We start from the raw sequence: 22,094 nt of genomic DNA, 5'->3' as shown, positions 1-22,094 counted from the left end.
TAAGATGTTTATTAATTATATACATGTTAACTTTAATGCAGGTTTTTGCCATCCTTTCAGTCTACATATTTAGTTGTGGATTCTATGACGCTATTTTATCATGAGCCATGGAATTCTTGGAGACAGACAGATATCGTACAGCATCAGAGAGCAAATGTGGAATCAATTTAGGATAAAATTGATTATATTTATTTAATAATTATCGTCTTCATCTAATGTTACTTTTTTATGTTGCAGACAAAGTGTACATGGCATCCACAATATCAAAATAAAATAAATAGTATTTTCGAGAAGAAGGCTGCTAAGCGGATTAAAGATACTATGTTCGCTGCTCGGAATGTCGGTAAAATGCCGGACTGGGTAAGAAACGATGTTTGGGATAAACCTCTTGAGAAATGAAATACCGTAGAATGGAAGGAGAATATTGAACAAGCAAAGGCAAAATTGTGCCTCCAATAAAGATGGCTCGTTCCATACAGGAGGTTCGATTAATTTTGCAGCCCATAAACTAAGATTGGTAATTACTTATAAAATTATTCTTAGTTTTACATATAGAATTTTACGTTTGTAATGTCTAACTCATACTTTTTGTTATGAAGGATAAAGGAAATAGGGCGAGATATGAGTCACGCTGAGGTATTCGAGGAGACGCATAAGAAAAAGAAGAAGGATGGTACAAGAGAACACTAGGTGGAGACGCGTGCGTCAGACACGTATGTAAAATTCTAACTTCATAATTATTTATAGTTTATGAATATTAGTTTGTTTACATAATAGTTATGTTTTCATTTCAGGAAGATTATCATAAAAAGTTGGAAGAATGGCAACAAACTCAGCCTCCTTCAACTCAACCAACACCTGATGATATGGCTTCATTGTGGACAGAGGCAGTGGGTGGAGTAAACAAAGGCAGAGTCTACGGACTTAAAGTATGTTGACCTACAGGTCATCCAAATTCACTCTTAGCCAATTCTTCTTCTTCTCAAAATCAAGAACAAATGGATGATATGAGAAAGAAAATTCATGATTTGAAGCAACAATTGGACTCCCAATTCGGAACATTTGTTAAGATGCAGAAATTCATGAGAAAATATGGGCATGATCTATCTGATGATGAGGATGAACAAACTGAATCTGATGTGTAGTAGTTTAGGTATGGTATTTTGGTTGATTGGTAAACTTGATTTTGAAAGACAAATTATGTTTTGTTTTTAAACTTGAATGTGGGCTACTATTTGGATGTTTATGCCCAAAATTATTAGGTTTAATGGTTGGTATTGTTGGTTTAGGTTGTGTTAATGATTGGTATTGTTGGTTTAGACATAATGGTCGGTATTGTTGGTTTAGACATAATGGTTGGTATTGTTGGTTTAGATTGTGTTAATGGTTGATATTGTTGGTTTAGATTGTGTTAATGGTTGATTGGTTGTTGGCGTTATTGTATTGTAATAGGCTGACAGGTGGTGTAGCTCAAAATTGGGCAGAATGCTGCCCAGTTTTACAGAAAATTCCGACTGATTTCCGACGAAAACAGTAGGACAGCTGCCCAGATTGTGCCAAAAATTCCCATATTTTCGACCGATTCGGTCGGAAATTTAAAAAATAAATAAATTAATATTTAAAGGTTTTCGACGTATTTCGTCAAAAATTAAATAAAATTTATTTTTTAATTATTAATTTTCGACCAATTCGGTCAGAAATTATATATTTATATTATTTTAATTTTAAATAAATAATTATTTTTATTTATATTATTACGGCTGATTCGGTAAGTAAATTCCGACCACTTTGGTCGAAAATTTGAAAATACTTGGTCGTCTGACCTTTTGAACGTTCCGACTACTTTGGTCGGAAATCACCAACGGATTCGGTCAGAAATTATTTTCCGATAAACTGTTTTCCGACCGACCAATTTTGGTCGGAAAGTAGTCAAAATTCGTGATTTCTGACCGATTTTCGATAGTTTTGGCGGTCGAAATTCTGCCATTTTTCAGAAGTGTAAACGGTTTTACACGACTAAAGAAGGGCAGTGATATCCGCGCCCAAACGGATATCATGACCTAGATCTCGGCCTGTGTCAACAACGGATCAGTAATTAACGAAAAAGAAGATTTTTACCTTTCTTAGAATTGTTCTTAGGGTAAAACTCCCCTACTATATAAAGAAAAAGTTGATTATTCAATACACACATTTGTAACACGCACATCAAGGCAATATAGATTTGTTTCCTCTACATCCAAGTTATTCAAAGTTCTTAATTTTTCTCATAGCTTTTCATACATTTCTGGCTCCGAGTCGAGGGCAGAACAATCGTTAAGCTCATATCTAAGCCCCTACTTAACATCACAACTGGTTTGATTATTTAATTTATCCTCAATCTACTTACCTAATGTCATTGATCACTTGTATTGAATTATTCCACATATCCTTAAAACCACGTATAAATTCAATTGTTATCTAGTTTCAAGGGTAAACTGTTTGGCGCCCACCGTGGGGCTAAGGATAATAGTGATGGTTTGATACAAATCTCCATAACACACTCTATTTTACACTTTTCTTTTAGGTCTCAATTTCAGTTCAGCTTAAAAATATCAAATTCTCAATCCGCTCACTTGAACATTGAGGATGGGTCTGGCCATCATGGCGAAAATAACAATCTGGTGCTAGGGGTGATAAACGGGGGGTCGGATATGAGCAGATCAAAAATGGGTAATTAAAAAATGGATAAATTATCCGACCCGGACCGTATTTGAGACAAATATAAAATTGGTTATCCAGTAGATAACATGGATATCCATATTATTCATGACTTCTTGAATATGATCACTTATGGGAGAATTCCTAGTCTCCCAAACTTGAGGAACACCAAATTTGAGGCTTTACAAATGTAAAAGTTAAACACATTAGTTATCCATTTGGTTAACCATTTTCTAAGTGGATAGTATGATTCGTATCCATATTCGGCTCATTTTTAAAAAGTTCATTATCCAACTCATTTTTAATGGATAATATGGGTGGATAACTATTTTCTTTTAACCATTTTGCCACCTCTATCTGGTACCTAGCAATGAGGTGCCCCGTACTGATCCCAATGGGGTCCCAGTCGTAGACCCAGTCGATGATAACTCACATATGGATATCGACGCTAACCTTCCTATTGACCCCAAAAATAGCGTTCTTGGAGGAGCCCAACCGACTGTTCAGGGAGCACCCAAAGGCGACGGGGTTAGTCTACGATTGATCTTCAAAATGTTGCAGGCTTAGCAAGCGGTGATAGCGCAGCTGCAAAACCAAAGCCGCACCCCCAACAGAGTTGAGCCTGAACCACCCCGGGAAAACACCCAAAGAAATGAGTAGATCGCCGAAAGGTCGGGCGAAGCTGGGTCCGGTGTGAGCCTTGAAGTAATGAAAATGCTAAGGCATTAATGAAACGAGTGGAATCTGATGAAAAGAAAATCGAGGCAAATGACAAGAAGGTATAGACATACAATTCCAGAGTTGATCAAATCCCAGGAGCGCCTCCAATATTGAAAGGCCCGGACTCCAAGAAAATTGTCCAAAAGCCTTTCCCTCCGAGCGTGGCACCAAAACCAATCCCAAAGAGGTTTCGTATGCCCTATATTCCAAAATATAATGGAACCACGAATCCAAATGAGCATGTGACCTCTTACACATGTGCCATCAAAGGTAACGACTTGGTAGACGATGAAATCGAGTCGGTGTTATTAAAGAAGTTTGGGGAAACTCTGTCAAAAGGAGCGATGATATGGTACCACAATTTTCCCCAAAATTCCATTGATTTGTTCGCTATGCTCGTAGATGCTTTTGTAAAAGCTCATGTCGGGGCCATCAAGGTCGAGACCAAAAAATTGGACCTTTTCAAAGTTAAGCAAAGGGACAGCGAGATGTTCAAGGAGTTAGTGTCAAGGTTTCAAATGGAACGGATAGACCTGCCTCCGGTTGCGGACGATTGGGCCATTCAGGCATTTACTCAGGGACTCAACCCCCAAAGCTTCTTGGCTTCGCAACAGCTGAAACAAAACTTGGTAGAATACCCAACAATAACTTGGGACGACGTCCACAATAGGTATAAGTCAAAAATTAGATTCGAGGATGCCTAAGAGAGTCGCCAATCATGAATGAAGGTCGGCCCGAGATCGGTATCAACCATAATGTGCAGATCGAAGGGGAAACGGGCCTGGGAGCAACTCTACAAGGAACGAAAAGAGAAGAGATCGAGGGCCCAATAGCCGAGGCTCGATGAGCAAAAATGGTTTCGACAAGCCGCTCAGGGGAAGGGAAGCTCCGATATTATTAGAGTATAACTTCAACGTCGATGCAACCAATATCGTATCTGCCATCGGGCTCATCAATGAGACCAAATGGCATCGACCATTGCAGTATGATCCTGCCTAGAGAGATCCGAACCTTATGTGTAAGTATCATGGCACTCATTGCCACAGGACCGAGGACTACTGACAATTGAGAGAAGAAGTTGCCCGGTTGTTTAATAATGGGCATCTCCGGGAATTCCTGAGTAGGGATGGTTATCGGGCGGATAATTACACTTAACGGTTTGGCTTAATAGTTATCGGATTATAAATGTAGTAATCTGTTAGCCATCTAATAAGACAACGTGCAGATTGGTATCAAATTAACAATTATCGGGTGGTTATCAGGCGGCTTATCGGCTAAACCAAATAGAAAGTTTTTGAACAATCATTCAATCAATACCAAATTTTTAATACCATCTAAGATCTAACTAAATAGTATTATTTAATTGAAGAGTCTTCAAGATTACTCATACTGTCATACATGTATTAACAAAATTTTTAATACCATCAAGACTACTCATACAGACATACACATATTAATCATTGAGATTTCAATTTATTTGACTTTTCAGTTCTCAGTTCAAGAGAGAGACAAGACTGACGACTTCTCTGCCTCTAGTGGCTGCAGACAATTGAGAATTAGAAAAAAAAAATTAGGGATTTAGTCATTTAGGGTTTCAATAATACTTTATATACATAGGGGTAAAAGTGTAAATATAAAAATTATTAACGGGTTAACGGTTTACACGATAAGAAAATTGAGTAATCCGTCCCCAAACTGTTAAGACATTAATTATAAAATATGAATCTATTCACCATCCATTACCCCGATAATTTGATACCAATAAGCTAATAAGTCATCGATTCGGTTCAGTTAACGATTTTGGTTCGGTTTTGAACAACCCTATTCTTGCGTGATCGAGCCAAAAACAACTTCAGGAACAGGGACTCCAACAAACATTCAGACCAAGAAGAACCTCAACACGTCATCAACATGATCATTGGAGGGGTCGATGTCCCTCAAGGGCTCGTGATAAAGCGCACAAAAGTATCCATCAAGAGGGAGAAGCGTACCTGAGATTATATCCCGGAGGGAGCCATTTTGTTCAGCGACGAGAATGTCGAGGGCTTCGTGCAACCTCATAATGATGCACTGGTAATATTCATACTTATAAACAGATCCCAAGTCAAGCGTGTGTTGATTTATCCGGGCATCTCGTCCAACATTATGAGATCGAGGGTCGTAGAACAGTTGGGTCTACAAGATCAAATAGTGTCGGCGATCTGGGTGTTGAACGTATTTAACATGGCATGCAAAACCACCAAAGGAGAAATAACTTTGCCGGTAAATACCGCCAAACGATTTAGAATACCAAATTCTACATGATCGAAGGGGACATAAGGTATAACGCCTTATTCAGAAGGCCTTGGGTTCACAACAGTAGGGAAGTACCCTCGACATTACACCAGGCACTGAAGTTACCCACACCGGTAGGAATCAAAACGGTTTATAGAGAGCAGCCGACCATAAAAGAAATGTTCGCACTCGATGAGGTAATCCCGGTTCCCATGCTCTCGACATCAAAGTACACAGAGCCGATTAAGAAGGAAGAAACTAAATAGAAATCACCGATATCGGCCCCGACTGAATCGGAGGAGCGGGGAGCAGGCGAGGATGATGATTACGGAGTCCCTAGGTCGTTCATCACCCCTGATGATTCCGATGCCACCAAATTAATGGTTGAGGAGCTGGAGCAAGTCATATTGATTGAACACTTGCCCGATTAGAAGGTATACATGGGCACGGGGTTAACTCCCGAGATCAGGAAAAAACTCATTAAATTCCTTATATCTAACATAGATTGTTTCGCTTGGTCCCATCTTGAAATGACAGGGATCTTGCTGGGCATAACCACTCATAAGTTGAGTTCAGATTTGAAGTTCCACCTAGTTAAACAGAAGAGGAGTCCGAAGTCTGAAGTCAAACATGCATTCATCAAAGAGGAGGTATCTAAACTCCTTAAAATAGGTTCTATTCGGGAAGTTAATTACCGTACTGGTTAGCTAACGTAGTGGTAGTGCCTAAAAAGGAAAAATATTAAGAATATGCGTAGATTACAAAGACTTGAACAAGGCATGCCCTAAGGATTCTTATCCTTTCCTAACATCGATTGTGTGATCGATGCGACGCCAGGCACGAGATACTCAGCTTTCTCGATGCCTATTCCAGGTATAACCAAATCCGGATGGACCTGGACGATCAAGAAAGGACCTCATTTATCACTAAATTAAGCACCTATTATTATAACGTAATGTCGTTCGGTTTAAAAAATGCCGGAGCCACTTATTAACACCTAGTAAACCGGATGTTCGAAAAACAAATAGGAAAAATCAATGGAGGTTTATATTGACGACATGTTAGTCAAGTCCCAGCGAGCAGAGGACCTTTTGAAACATTTGTAGGAAACCTTTGATATATTAAGGAGATACAATATGAAGTTGAACCCGACAAAATACGCATTCGGGGTCGGATCCAAAAAGTTCCACGGGTTCATGGTGTCCAATAGGGGGGATCGAGATCAATCCCAATAAAATCAAAGCTATAGAAGACATCACTGTAGTGGACAGTGTCAAGGTCGTTCAAAGACTAACCGGGTGTATAGCCTCCCTAGGCCGGTTAATATCGAGGTCCTCAGACAAAAGTCATCAGTTCTTTTCACTATTGAAAAAGAAGAATGACCTTTCTTGGACCCCGGAGTGCCATCAAGATTTGGAAGAACTCAAACGGTACCTTCCGAGTCCACACCTGCTCCATAATCCGAAGACAGATGAGAAATTGTACCTTTACTTGGCGGTATCCGAGGTACCGGTAAGTGGAGTCTTAGTCCGGGAAGAGGAAGGTAAGTAATTTCCTATTTACTATGTTAGTAGAACTCTAGGCGAGGCTGAAACAAGGTATCCTTACCTGAACAAATTGGCGCTCGCTTTGCTAAGCGCCTCCAGAAAATTAAAACCATTCTATCAATGCCACATCATATGTGACGTAACCTCTTACCTACTAAGGAACATCATGCACAAACCTGATCTCTCGGGTCGGTTAGCCAAATGGACAGTCGAAATTAGCGGGTACGATATCGAGTATCGTCCCCGAACCGCCATCAAATCATAAATTTTGGCAGACTTCGTAGCTGACTTTATGCCGGCCTTAATACCTGAAGTCTAAAGGGAACTATTGTTAACCTCGGGAATTACCTCAGGAGTATGGACCCTCTTTACGGATAGTGCGTCGAATGTAAAGAAGTCCGGGCTCGGCATCATGCTGAAACCACCTTTGGGTAACGTTGTTAGGCAATCTATTAAAACTGTGAAATTGACTAACAACGAGGCCGAGTATGAGGCCATGATTGCAGGTCTCAAATTGGCTAAAATCCTTGGGGCCGAGGTGGTCGAAGCTAAGTGTGATTCAATCCTTGTGGTAAATAAAGTCAATGGGATATTCAAAGTAAATGAGGAACGAATGCGAATGTATTTAGACAAGTTGCAGGTAATGTTGCATCAATTCAAAGAATGGACCCTACAACACGTGCCCCGAGATCAAAATAGTGAGGTCGATGCCCTGGCTAACTTGGGATCATCAGTTCATGATGATGAATTAAGTTCGGGAATAGTCGTACAACTCATGAAGTCGGTGGTGGAAGAAGGTCATGCCGAAGTAAACTCAATAAGTTTAACTTGGGATTGGAGGAACAAATACATAGACTATTTGAAGACTAGGAAGTTGCCCTCGGATCCTAAAGAATCGAGAGCTCTACGTACGAAGGCAGCCAGGTTTAGCTTGTCCGAAGGGACTCTATTTAGAAGAACATTCGACAACCCGCTCGCCATATGCTTGGGGCCGGGAGATACCAAATACGTCTTGAGATAAGTTCACGAAGGCACTTGCGGAAATCATTCAGGGGCGGAATCTTTGGTTCGGAAACTAGTCAAAGCCGTCTATTACTGGATCGACATGGAGAAAGATGCGAAGGACTTTGTACCAAGATGCGACTGCTGTCAGAGACACGCACTGATGATCCATCAACCCGGAGAGCTACTACATTCGGTTTTTCCCCCATGGCCTTTCATGAAGTGGGGAATGGACATCGTTGGTCCCTTGCCGTGGGCACCTGGTAAGGCACAATTCATATTGTTTATGACCGATCATTTTTTCTAAATGGGTTGAAGCTCAAGCGTTCGTGAAAGTATGGGAAAGAGAAGTTATTGACTTCATTTGCGACCGCATAATATACTTCTTGGGGATACCGACTGAAATCATATGTAATAATGGGAAGCAATTCATTGGCAGCAAGATAAATAAGTTTTTCAAAGACCAGAAGATTAAAAAGATACTATCAACACCCTATCACTCTAGTGGGAATGGACAAGAAAAATCTACAAACAAGACCATACTCCAAACATTAAAAAAGAGGTTGACCGATTTCCAAAGGGAAGTGGAAGGAAATCTTGTCCGAAGTCTTGTAGGCATACCATACAACTTTGAAGTCTAGTACCGTGGCCAACCTGTTTTTATTGGTCTAAAGTACCGAGGCCTTAAAACCTGTTGAAGTTGGAGAACCGAGCCTCAGGTTTCAATATGCGACCGAAGAGTCGAACGGCGAGGATATAAACATTAGACTGGAACTATTGGATGAAAGACGTGAGGCCGCCCTGGTCCGGTTGGCCGTCCAGAAAAAACGGATGGAAAGATATTATAACCGAAGAGCCAACCTTCGACACTTCAAGATCGGGGACTTGGTGTTAAGAAAAGTAACATTGCACACCCGAAACCCGAACGAGGGAAAGCTAGGACAAAATTGGGAAGGACCATATCGAGTCGTCGAAATTACCGGCAAAGGCTCGTACGAATTCGAAGCAGGAAATAATGTACAACCACTGAACAACTAGAATATGATGCACTTAAAGCGGTACTATTGTTATGGTACGATCTCATTTACTTATTTATAATATTATGAATTGGACAAACACTTTCAGGAAATGTCCAAGGGAGAATGTGAATATTAGGTCTGAAAGCACGTATTGTACTCATTTTCCCTTGAACTCGTTTTGTCCCAAAATAGGTTTTTCGGCAAGGTTTTAAATGAGGTAACAGTAAAACGTGCTAACTTAGATTCGATGGCCGGTCTCAAACCAGAATCAATTAGTGTTCATTGGGCATCAACAGTATCTGAGCCCTCTCAAGCTCGACCTCGAATACTGGGGGCCATCATCCCGGGGTGGTTCTTAGCAAGGAAGGGAGGACACTTCTTACTTGAGTAGCCAAGGCTCGGCGGTTAGGATACATTGTAAGGGCCAAACAATCATAAGAACCATGCCCACATAGCCCACCTTAGACATGATACAAATATTTATCATGTACTTTACACATTAAAATGAAAGAAAGTTCTGCCTTGCTATTATACATTTTCTTGCCTATTAAATCCCCGGATCCTAAAAGCCCAAGGGCTACCCCTACTCGGAGATTATCAAACTCAAGGGCTACCCCTAATCGGGGACTATCGAGCCCAAGGGCTACCCTTACTCCAGGACTATCATCCAAAAAAAGGTTCAGATGAATCGAGCTATTAAATCCCGGGGGCACCAAACCTATTGAACGACGCCAAAAAGTAAAAGGCTACGGCCGCCCAAAAAATGACTCAGAGACACCCGAAGCTCATAATCAAAAGAAAGGGCTTCATAAAAATTCAAAACCTGCTAAAAGGTTACCCTCAAGAAAAGCACTCTAAAATCACTTAAGCATCTTAAAAAAACTTCCGATCACACCAAGATTTTAAAGCCTCGAGCAAACAAGGTTGCATCGAAGTCAGGCTCCGTTCGAACTTCTGAAAAGACGGGTACCCTATAACTACCTTAGATTTTATGCTAAGGCATTAGGAACATGTCAAGTATATAAATTATTAAAAGATGCTAAAAAGGTAAAGACTCGGAATTTCCAGAAAAGGAAAATTTTATATATTCCAGAGGACATAATGATGTCTTACCTAGTTTAGCGCCTCATTGAAGAGACACGACATGCCCACCTCGTTCATTTTTGCATGGTCCTCCTCTTTCACCGGGCATCGGAGGTAGCTGGCTACGCCCACAGGAGTGGATAGAACTCAAGAATCCTCCGGGACAATAAGAATAATTGATCTCTTGCCACTAGGGCCCACACTCGGAGCGGGAAACTGTTTAATCAATTTTTGTCTCAAAGTCGGCCTGCCAGCTTTCGAAGGTACGTCCTTCTTCGGTACCTCCAAGTCGCCAGCCCGGTAAAAATATCCAAATTAGACATGTCCACGCCATCAAAGAAGGAGCGGAGGGGGTCATCTGCACCTTGTGCTCTTTCACTTGATTTCTCTTTGCCTGCTTGGGCCTCGTCGAGCATAGAATCGGTGTAGGATGGCGCCTCAATGATGTCAATCACACCTCTATCTCAAGGCAGAAGAAGTCTCTTGAGAGGTCGCGACTTCCATCTCAACTTCGGACTCTCGGACTAGGAAAGGCTCGACCGCGGCAGCCCCAGGCTATCCCATAATAGAGGAATCGATGAGTAGGGACGCGTCCCCGTCCCCCTTCAGTGGCCTAAGTTCGGTGGTCTTAGGAAAACCCATGAAGGAAAAAGAAAGGGTGAGTTGTACGGTCACGAATACGAATGATGAGAAAGGAAATGAAGAAAAATTTACACTTAAGTAAATACTGCACTTACGAGATGTGTTCCACTTCTCGGGGAATGAAAGAAACTCGGAAGGGATCAGATCTTCAGTCTTCACCCGAACGAAGCGCCCCTTCCAGCAAGGTCTCGATCTTCGTCAATACTCTAAAAAGGGACCTTGCTGGTCCGGCGAGTGAGCTTGATTAGTCCTCCTCACAAAATTCGGGGATTGTATAGAAGGAGAAGGTGGTTGAGGGTGAACCGAAAGGATTAGGTGTGGCTCACAAAATAACAAAGAAGGATCACGATCCTCCAAAGAGACGGGTGGATTTTCCCGAGGCACACCTCGTACCTCTTACAGAGGGCCAAAATCATGGGGTCTACCGGACCTAGAGTCAAGGGGTAAGTGTAAATACTTATGTACCCCTCCACATAGGTAGTAATATCATCCTCAGGCCCGGGGACTACTACGTCCTTGCCTTCCTATTTACAGTCCTCTCGGACCACAGGAAGGACATTTTCAGTAACGGAGCATATATACCTCGATGCTACTTCACCCCTGTCCTATTTGGTTGAGGACTTCTCGACTTTAAATTCATCCGTGATTGAGAACCCCCCCCTCCCCCCCGGGTATAAAGCTTTTCATGGAAGGCTCGGGGGAAGCCACCTAGGGAGCGACCACTTCGGGAACTAGCCGTCTCAAGAGCAGCCACCTCAACATTTGTGTCCAGGTAGGAAGATGAAGAGGCAACCTGTTGAGGAACTGATTTGGACATTTTAGCCATTGCTATCTGGTAAAGTTTGAAAATTTAAAGAAAAAATATGAAGGTTTGAAGGAACAAGTTTGAAGGCTGAAAAGCAAAGTATGAAGATTTGAAGAAAATCTGGGTAAGAACCTAAGAACAATTATGAGAATTTGAAGATCAAGGATGAAGAAATGAAGGTTTGAAAGAAGTTGGTGATATCTAAAAAATTCGAAGGTGGAAGCTTGATCGGAAAGTAGAAAAAGAGCAGAGGGTAGAATCTTTTATAGGGGAAGTATGTGACGCTTCGCATTAGAAGACAAACATCTGATGGTTGACACGTGTCTGAAGTCAGAACGACACGACTGATGGGACGGGACGTTCCGACTTCTTCGTCGTTTCGGTCGTGACATGCGAAGGGAGGAACCGGGGTTCATCTATCGTTTCTCATTGTTTCTGTAAACCTACTCTCTAAAGAACGAGGGGACTATCTAAATACGGGTAAAATCGGGACTAGTGAGCACCCTTATTTTCCGGTGGGGAAAACGAAACAAGGACATAACTAAATGGAATCGGAATCGAAGCTAAGAACCTTTCGTACCAAGGCCCGAACAAAGCGCTTACCACCAGGGCCATTGAGACAACGCCCCCCGAATCCGGTTCGGGCTCCAAGACCTCGGAAGGCATAACCAAACGGTTGTACACGACTAACGAAGGGCCGTGATATACGCGCCCAACTAGATATCACAGCGCGAATCTCGACCCGTGTCGACAACGGATCAGTGATTAACGAAAAAGAAGATTTTTACCTCTCTTAGAATTGTACTTAGGGTAAAACTCCTCTACTATATAAAGGGGAAGTTGATTATTCAATACACACATTTGTAACACGCACATCTAGGAAATATAGATTTGTTTCTTCAGCTTCCAAGTTATTCAAAGTTCTTATTTTCGCTCATAGCTCTACATACATTTTTGGCTCCAAGTCGAGGGCAGAACAATCGTTAAACTAAGATTCGAGCCCGAACTTAACATCACAACTGGTTTGATTATTTATTTTATCTTTGATCCGCTTATCTAACGTCATTGATCACTTGCATTGAATTAATTTATCAACAAAAAAAAGAGAGTATTTTCTCACCTATTTCTTTTATAAAATAAATATTTGATCAATATGTTATTTTGGTGGCGACCATAGAGGTCAAAGTCGTCACTGGATGTAGGCGTAAATAGAATCAACAACTCACTTTCATTTTTTGCTACTACTTATGTTCTAAATTAAGAAATTTGTACATATTTAATAAATTTTTTATACAAAATATGGACTAATACTAATAGGTTCGATCGAACTCATAAGATGCACTTTAGCTCCGCCCCTTAGTATATGTATTCAATTTACAGAATCTGCTGTAATCCATTATAGATGAGATAATTAAGGCTTATTAATGTGCTAAATGAATATTATTTTTATGTTTTCATGAGATTACATTAAATGCAAGTGGAGTTTGGTTTTACCCCTATATAATAATGTTGTTAAATACCTTGCTCCAAATCAATTAAAAATTATATTAGTTTCTTCAGTAGAAAGTGCAATATGGCGAAGGTTCTTATGCAGTCTACATTCTTTGTTGCCCTGTTGCTACTTCACATTGGGTTTGTCCCTCTTTCTAATTATTGATAATCAGTGCTAACCTATTGTTAAATAATTCGTTGCTATATTATACATTGCATGTTTCTTAAATTATATTTTTTTGTCTGCAATTTAAATATTATTTGGATTCAAATAAACAAGAGCAGTCCTCATAGAACTTTAAATATTAACGAATTTTATTTTAGTTTATTTATACTGCTCACAGATTGTCATTGTAATGTTCGAGACGAAAAATATTTTTTTTTTAAAAAGAACCATATGTGAAATCATGATTTGTTTAAATATTCGATGTTTACATTCACATACACTGAGTGCACATAAAAGTTTTTCATTGATGTCTTGACTCTGGTCATGTCTCAATTTCCTAAATAGAGATATGGAGTACTCAAAACTCTTATTTTGAGTATTACAAGTTGCCAAAATTATGTGATTTGCTATATGACATGATGCTTTAATTTAAGTACTAATAATGTTTTTTGAAATAAAATTTCTGAACTACTCAGAAAAGGCTTATTATGTAGAAAAATAGGAAGATAAATGAGAGAGACGAAGTTTTTGGAATGATTTTCTCTGTTTATTTCACTGTTCAAAGTCTCCTACTTATACATGCAAATTCCTGATAAGAAAAATAAGACAGAGAAATAGAGTTGTACAAGTGTATGTTTTCTATTGGCTACCCTATAGCTGTACAACAGACTAATATTCCTGTAATCACAAAGAATTCGTGAGCTTCCAGTAATGTGCACCTGTCCTTCTCATCAATTGGATGAACAAGATGAGATCCAACATAAAATGATCTTACGCCTGTGATCTTGCCACATGTATCACCTGATATTTTGCCACGTATCTCGTTACTCAAATCAGATTTGGGACACTTATATTCAATACTTCGATTAAATCGATCAATCAGACTCATTGATTCCACCAAACCCTTCTCTTTGTTCTCTTGGTCAAGACCATTGTTAAGATTGGAATCACCACTATCAACACCCCCCCCCCCCCAATCAAGTTAGAGGGGAGAGAAGAGAGCCCCAACTTGCCAAGAATCTAATAGTGTGAAGGCCATGAAAGAGGCTTGGTAAAAAGATCGGCGAGTTGAGAAGACGATGGTACGAAAGAGATAGAGACTAAACCAGAAAGAAATTGCTGCCTTACAAAATGGCAATCGATTTCAACATGTTTAGTTCTCTCGTGAAAGACTGGGTTGCGAGCGATGTGTATGGCAGCCTGGCTATTGGAATGCACCGGAATCGGAAAAGATGGAGGTGCAGATAGATCCTGAAGAAGACGACTCAACCAAGTCAATTCAGCAACCACTCGCCGCATAGAACGATATTCTGCTTCTGCAGAAGAAAGAGAGATCGAAGTCTGTTTCTTTGACTTCCACGAAATAGGTGAGCCTCCAAGGCTGATAAAATAGCCACTAACTGATTTTTGGGAGTCAAGACAAGCTCCCCAATCGGCATCACAAAAATCAAGAAGCTTTAGAGAAGAAGCTGCAGACATAAATAGTCCTTGCCCTGGATCTGTTCGTATATATCTAACAACACGGAGAGCAGCCGAAAAATGAGGAAGGCGAGGTGTTGAGTGACAATGAGGCCATGTGGTTCTCGAAGAACTTCCAATCCCAAAAAGTAATGTAAGTCCCCAAGGTCCTTTATTTTAAATTCTGTATCAAGAAAGATCTTCAAATGATGCAATTTTGTAGGATCATTTCCAGTGAGTAAAATATCATCAACATAAACAGCGACTATAGAAATTGAACCCCTTGTCCTTTTGAAAAATAGTGAATAATCATTTAAAGAAGAAGAATATCCCTTAAAATTCAAAGTTGCTGCAAGTCTAGCATACCACTGGCGAAATGCTTAATTTAAACCACATAGAGATTTCCTTAGCTTGCAAACATGATTAGGACTAGGTGAAGCCATCCCAACAGGAAACTTCATGTAAACTTCCTCTTCTAGGTTGCCATGGAGGAAAGCATTATTCACATCCAATTATGAAATTTGCCAATTCTTTTTTATTGCTACTGCAAGAATGCAACGTATGGTAGTCATCTTGAGTACTAGGGAAAAGGTGTCATTGAAATCTATCCCTTCTCGTTGAGTATCACCACGAATGACCAATCGAGCCTTTAGTCTATCTAAACTCCCATCTTATTTATGTTTAACCTTGTAGACCCATTTGCATGGAAGAGCCTTCCTTCTGGGTGGTAATTCCATTATCTCTCAAGTTTGATTAGCCTCCAAAGCTGCAAATTCATCTGCCATAGCTTGTCTCCAACCAGGGTGTAATGCATCTTGAGAAAAACTAACTGGCTCGGTAATATTGCAGATAGAGTTTAAGAGTTGTTGGTTAGAGGTAGAGAGTGCAGCAAAAGGAAATATGGTGGGTTGTACTGGAGGAATAAAACAAGATTTGGTCAGATTGGTAAAAAATACAGCATTACACACGTAAACAGACAAATAGGATGGTGGATTGTGAGGTCTTTCTGACTTTCTAAGAGGTGGGGCAGAAGTTAGTTGTGGAGATTGAAAAATTGGACCGAAGGGAATGATTGGAGAGATATTGTGAGGGGAAACAATAGGAGAGGAAGCTTGGACTGGAGAGGAAATAGAAACACTGTGATTAGAAGGTGAAAAAGTTGAAGAAGTAGGAGGATGAGGCATAGGTTAAGATGGAATTGAAATAGAACCTGATTGAGAAACAATGGGAGTTGAAGAGGTTTGAGTAGAAAAAGGAAACTCGGACTCAGAGAACTGGACATCTATGGAAATAAAGACCTTTTTAGTAGTTAAATCAAGTAGTTTATATCCTTTCTTCCCATAAGGATAACCCAAAAAAATACAAGGTTTAGCTCTAGGTGCAAATTTAGGTCTCTATTATGGGAGGGAGTGGAAGCAAAACAAAGGCACCCAAAGCTCCTTAAAAAATGATAAGAAGGAATTGATCCAAACTGGATCTCATATGGTGTTTTCCCTGTGAGTACCCTTGAAGGAAACCTATTGATCAAAAAAGTTGCAGTCAACATACATTCCCCCCCAATATTCAATAGGAACTTTAGATTGAAGTAATAGTGCCCAAGAAACCTCTAGGAGGTGTCTATGTTTCCTCTCTACTATCCCATTTTGTTGTGGAGTACCCACACAAGAAGTTTGATGAAGGATTCCCTGAGAAGTAAGAAAAATAGAAGTTGTTGTACTTCCCCCAAGCTCTAAAGCATTATCAGATCTAATGACTTTTACTTTGGAATGAAACTGTCTCTCAACTATGGCTAAAAACACTTTAAAACAGAGAAGGCATTACTTTTGGTACTTAATAGATAAGTCCATGTTGCTCTGCTAAAATCATCCACAATCGTCAAAAAATATTTATAGCCATTATAAGTGGGTGTTTTGTAGGACCCCCATGTATCTATGTGGATTAAGTCAAAAACACCTTTAGTTTTGATGTTACTGGAAAAGAATGGCAATTTGGATTGCCTTGCTAAAGGGCGGATATCACAAGAACAATTGGAGATAGGAACAACAGAAATACTACTAATATATTCCATTGCTTGAAAAGGTAAATGACCCAATCTAATGTGCCAAAGTCTTACATTAGAATCACTGTTTGCGGAAAAAGAAATAAGAACAGAATTACATCTGGAAAAACTATTACTAGCTAAAGGTACTACATTTTTCTTGATGAAACTCTTAGGTTCTAACTTGGAGTAGGGTAGCAGATAGAGACCACCATCTTCTTTACCAACACCAGAGGGTTCTTCACTAAAGGGCCCTGCAATACACATCCAATGGAATAGATCATCAATAAGCAATCTAATTGCTGACACAACTTGTGAACTGATAGTAAGTTCACTTTAAAAGAAGAAATGTAGAGCACATTGTGAATGATCAAATCAGGAAAAAGACACACACTACCAGCATGAGTGACCCTTACTTTATAGGAAGTAGGTAGACTAACTAATTTAGGAAATGGCAGTCGCTTTAGAGCAGAAAAAAGGCTAGAATCAGAAGTCATATGCTTTGTGGCTCCTGAATCTAGGATCCAATAGGTAGAATTAACATAAGTGAGAACAGAGATTGGTTTATTGTAACCTTTACCAGCATAGTTGCCTGCATTTGCATTTGCATCTGAGGTTGAAACACTAGCAAAATTGACCTTAACTTGTTGAAGGAGTTGAACCAATTGCGTGAATTGTTTAGAAGTGAGTTATTGTCCTGCAGGAATAGATTCAGAAAAACCAACACCATTAGATCTTGTGTCATCAAGTGAAGACTGCATTGCTCCTCGTTTGTCCCTGAAATTTCTTAGGTTTGGTAAACTTGAAATCAGAGGGAAATCCTATGATTCTATAACATTTATCCACTAAATGACCAGGTTTCTTGCAATAGGTACGAGATAGGGCAGTCTTCTTTCCCTTAAAATCAAACTGAGAAAAGTTTTTCTGTGTTGAGATGCTTTAATTAGCTACCTGAAATGATGAGGAATCAGCAGGAAACTGTGAGTTAACATAAACCTCCCTTTGTTTTTCATCCTGAATAAGCAAGGAGTATGCATGATTAACATTAGGTAAAGGTGACATCGTAAGAATGTTACTCTTAACAGCTGCATATCCATCGTTCAACCCCATGAGGAACTGGATAAGTCTTTCATCTTGAAATGATTTCACCATTTTAGCCTTACCACCACAGGTACAAGCACATGAACATTGAATAGTAGTGGTGAGAGCATCAAGCTCATCCCACAGACCTTTGATTCTGGTAAAATATCCAGCAACATCACTTGACCCCTGAACTAAGTCACTTAATTCCTTTTGTAGGTGATAAAGCTTGGCGCCATTGGACTGTCCAAATCGATCTTCAAGAGCAGTCCAAAGTTCTTGTGCAGATTTGGAGTAGAGCACACTTGCAGCAATCTCTCTAGAAAGTGAGTTGAGCAGCCAGGAGGTTACCATATCATTGCTCATGTTCCATAGATTGAAATCAGGAGAATCAGAGGGAGGAGACTTGCAAGTTCCATCAATAAACCCCAGTTTATTTTTAGCTGAAAGGGCAATCAGAATAGATCGTCTCCAGCCTCCATAAGCTCTACCATCGAAGGAGGAATTGACCAAGGTCATTCCAGGAGAGTTGGCAATGGATTTAGTTTAAAAGATGGTATAATCTGTATATTTAAGAGATTTTTCATAATCTCAACAACTACTTTTCTCGAATGTTTTTTTAAGTACTTAATTATGAGATATGTCCTTTAAAGTAATGTGATTCTAGAAATCATTATATTAACTAGGGGAGAAATCCCTGGGAGACCTTGGCGAAAACTTTTCACAAAAATTATATATAAACTAAAAATAAATATAGTTTAGATTAACTAATACTTTCTATGACAAAAGTATTAATTTTAAAAATAATTTACTTGGCTTCAACAACTCACACTACATGTAATAAAATTTCTAGTGACAACCTACATTCAGTGACGAGGAAGTCGCCAATAAAAGGTTTTCTTAAAGCCTTTATGATCAACTGTGTTAATTGTAGATCTTTGTGATTTTATTAAAGAATTGGTAAATTAATTAATTTTTTACTGAGAAAATCATTTTTTTTTGTTTCACTTCAGAGCTCCTAATTAGGATAGGTACTCGATTTCTATATAGGCATATTTGGGGAATCAATAGTTTGATTTTGCATAGTTTTAAAAGCTGATATCCTGAAGCTGTTAAAACTTATGGAAAAACATTTATGTTATTGAAAACTTCCCAAATTAGATGCTATAGTTTAAATTGATATCCTGAAGATGTTAAAATTTATGGGAATATATTTACGTTATTGAGAATTCTCCAAATTAGATCCTATAATTTAAAAGTCTGCCTTTATTTTTTTTACGTTTTTACGTTAGTTTAACCACTATATAATGCTAAACAAGACCTTATATAAAAAGTCTATTAGTGGAGATAAAAACATGGCCAAGGTTCTAGTGAAGTCCCCATTCTTGATTGCCTTATTACTAATCACCATAGGTTTGTTGCTATTTCGTTTTTTTGTTTCTCTCTTTATTATATTTTAAAACATCTCAGTATGCATAAAAAAGATTTTATACTTTTTTTTGTACCCTCCCATGTTTTTCAAGTGTAGGGCGATTTTACCTCCTTGTTGAGTTTAAGAATGTCCCACATTAAGAATATAAGACATATATAATCGCTTTTACTTTGACATTCGGAGAATGATTGTAATCGATCCCAATTCAGTAACAATAACAATAACAATTATGTTTTAGCTTTAAATAAATTGGAATCGTCACTTAATCCTTACTGACTATTCCTATATTTGAATGTGAAATAATGACTTGTTTAAATATTTCAATATGCAGTTGCAAATACTCCATCCTACAAGGTGGCTGCAGTACACCACTGTCATTCTGACGTAGACTGTATTGAAGTATGTAAAGGTCGGGCGCCAATTTGTGTTTTTCATAGTTTTTGCATATGCTTTCACAAGACGAGAAAGCTTGGGGAAGCTGCATTTGGTCATGGCGTGCCTGCAAATTGATATATTGCAAGTGTTTGATAGATTGCCCAAATGGATGTATTAGTCTTTATATTACAATTGTGATTCCGCTTGATCTATTTATTTAAAGCACCTTTTGGGAATTTTGAGTGTAGTACCAATTTTGCACCATATGAAATTAATCGTGAACGACAACAAAGCCTTTTTAATTTACTCACGTTTTATCTCCCTTCGTTCTATTTTATGTGATATTATTGCGAAGAATGATACCCTTCTATATTTCGAAACAATTTAGATCTCAAACTTCTTATTTTATCATTGTGACATACTTTTATAACCATATATATCCATGGCATACTTAAAATCACAAATTTCAAAAGTATTTTTTTCTGTTTAAATTTCGTGTTCAATCAAACTACGCTTTATAAGTTAAAACAATTAGAGTAACTAAGTTACTCCATTACATACTATTCGATCTTTTCCAAGATGAATCATTGAAAAAAACACAAAGATAAAGAGGAATACGTTTTGTGGCCTTGCACATGGAATAATTCCGAAATTTTTCAAGCTAGAATTAAGTAAGCGCACTTTATTTGAGAATTAACTGGAAGTCGAGTATGGCTATTCAACATAAACTAAGGCATTGGTAGATAGGAGGATCATCGATAACCTAAAAATTCTTAGCAAAGACTTCTACAAGATATTCTATTCTAATTTACTCATTTGTACTTTTAACTAGTAAGGGATTGCCCATGTTGCGTATGGGCCCAATAATACTATTAACTAAATATTGGGGTCGTAAAGATGTATATGGTAGAGTTAGATCGAGTTCATCTTCAAAAGATATTAAAGTTAGTCAAATTACTCTTAGATCGAAAATATATTTGAAAATACATAACTAATATCGTTTTAATTTCCCAAAGCAACATTTATTTTGGCCAAATATATTTAACTAAATAAAATTACATTTATTATTTAGGGAAGGGGATATAACCTAATTAAAACTGTTTACATGTGAAATAAGTAGGAAAAAAAAAGGACTCTTGTTCTTTGATTTTACGTCAAATCAGACTCTCTTTTACTCAGGAAAATAGTTTAATCAAAGAAGGATTTTAATGTTACTTTTATAAGATTATAGAGATACATATACTAAAGTTGGATGATTTTAGCTTCAAGTATTGATTATGAAATTTTATACCACTACTACTACTTTATAGGGGGGGAGGGGATTCTTAAAAATTGAATGATGGGAAGAAATTTATGTTTAAAGAGAACTTTAGAGACCTTAAAATGATGGGAACAAATGTTAACTATACAATTTAAGTTAATAGGTATTTTCTTTGCCATTTTAATCGCTATAGTTGTCTTTAAACTTTGTTCCAAGCATTTTAAGCTTCCACCTGGATCAATCCCAGTACCAGTGTGACATTGAAACAACCGAAGAGGGGCCCACTTGAGTAAGTGTCGTTTTAAAATGCTGCAGTAAGTTGAGGTGGACCCCACACTTCCACCCATCTTATCAAGAGTGTACAAGCAGTAAGCGAGCACGTACAATCCCTATTTAAGTATGAAATTCCATAAATACATGTTGACGCTGCCTGGTTATTTCCACTTATAGTATAGGAATAGATAGATATATAAGACTTAAAAGAAAGTATTTTTTAAAAGATTAGAAAGTTCGACCTAATATTAAATGGAAATAGTTGCCACTGATGTCTATTAATATACCGAAAATGGCCATATATGCCAGTGAACTATGCGAATTAGGACAGTTATGCCCGCCATTATTAGTTTGGCCCAAATATGCCAAAACCGTCCAATACTTGCTCATTCATGCCCTTAGTTAAACGGAACCTACTATTTTTGTCTTTCTTAAATAATTAATAACCGGAACCAACCAAAATCTGCTGACCCGGTCCGTTAGGAGCCAACCGGTCTCAATACGAACATCAATTTCACAGATTATTAGAAAATAAAATTTATGTATTTAAAGTACTATGGAGACTGTCACGACCCAAAATCCATAAAGGTCGTGATGGCGCCGGACACCGCTGTCAGACAAGCCAACAATAAATATTAAATAAATTCTCATTTTAATATTTTTGAAGTCATAGTTATTCCCCTCAATTAAATAGCAGAAGATGAAGTTTACAAAATACGTAATAATATCTT

At 38.6% G+C, this 22,094-nt stretch overlaps 1 long non-coding RNA gene across 1 annotated transcript; it reads left to right on the top strand.

Annotated features, from left to right (window-relative positions):
• The first annotated feature begins 14,327 nt into the window (after positions 1-14,327).
• LOC142164577 (uncharacterized) lies at positions 14,328-18,678 on the top strand. The gene is made up of 2 exons (XR_012695327.1): positions 14,328-15,058; positions 18,242-18,678. It is a non-coding gene; the product is annotated as an uncharacterized LOC142164577 (long non-coding RNA).
• Positions 18,679-22,094: the final 3,416 nt, after the last annotated feature.

The sequence above is a fragment of the Nicotiana tabacum genome, chromosome 10 (genome assembly GCF_000715075.1).
Source record: "Nicotiana tabacum cultivar K326 chromosome 10, ASM71507v2, whole genome shotgun sequence".
NCBI lineage: Eukaryota > Viridiplantae > Streptophyta > Magnoliopsida > Solanales > Solanaceae > Nicotiana > Nicotiana tabacum.
This window is presented reverse-complemented; position numbering and strand designations above follow the sequence as displayed.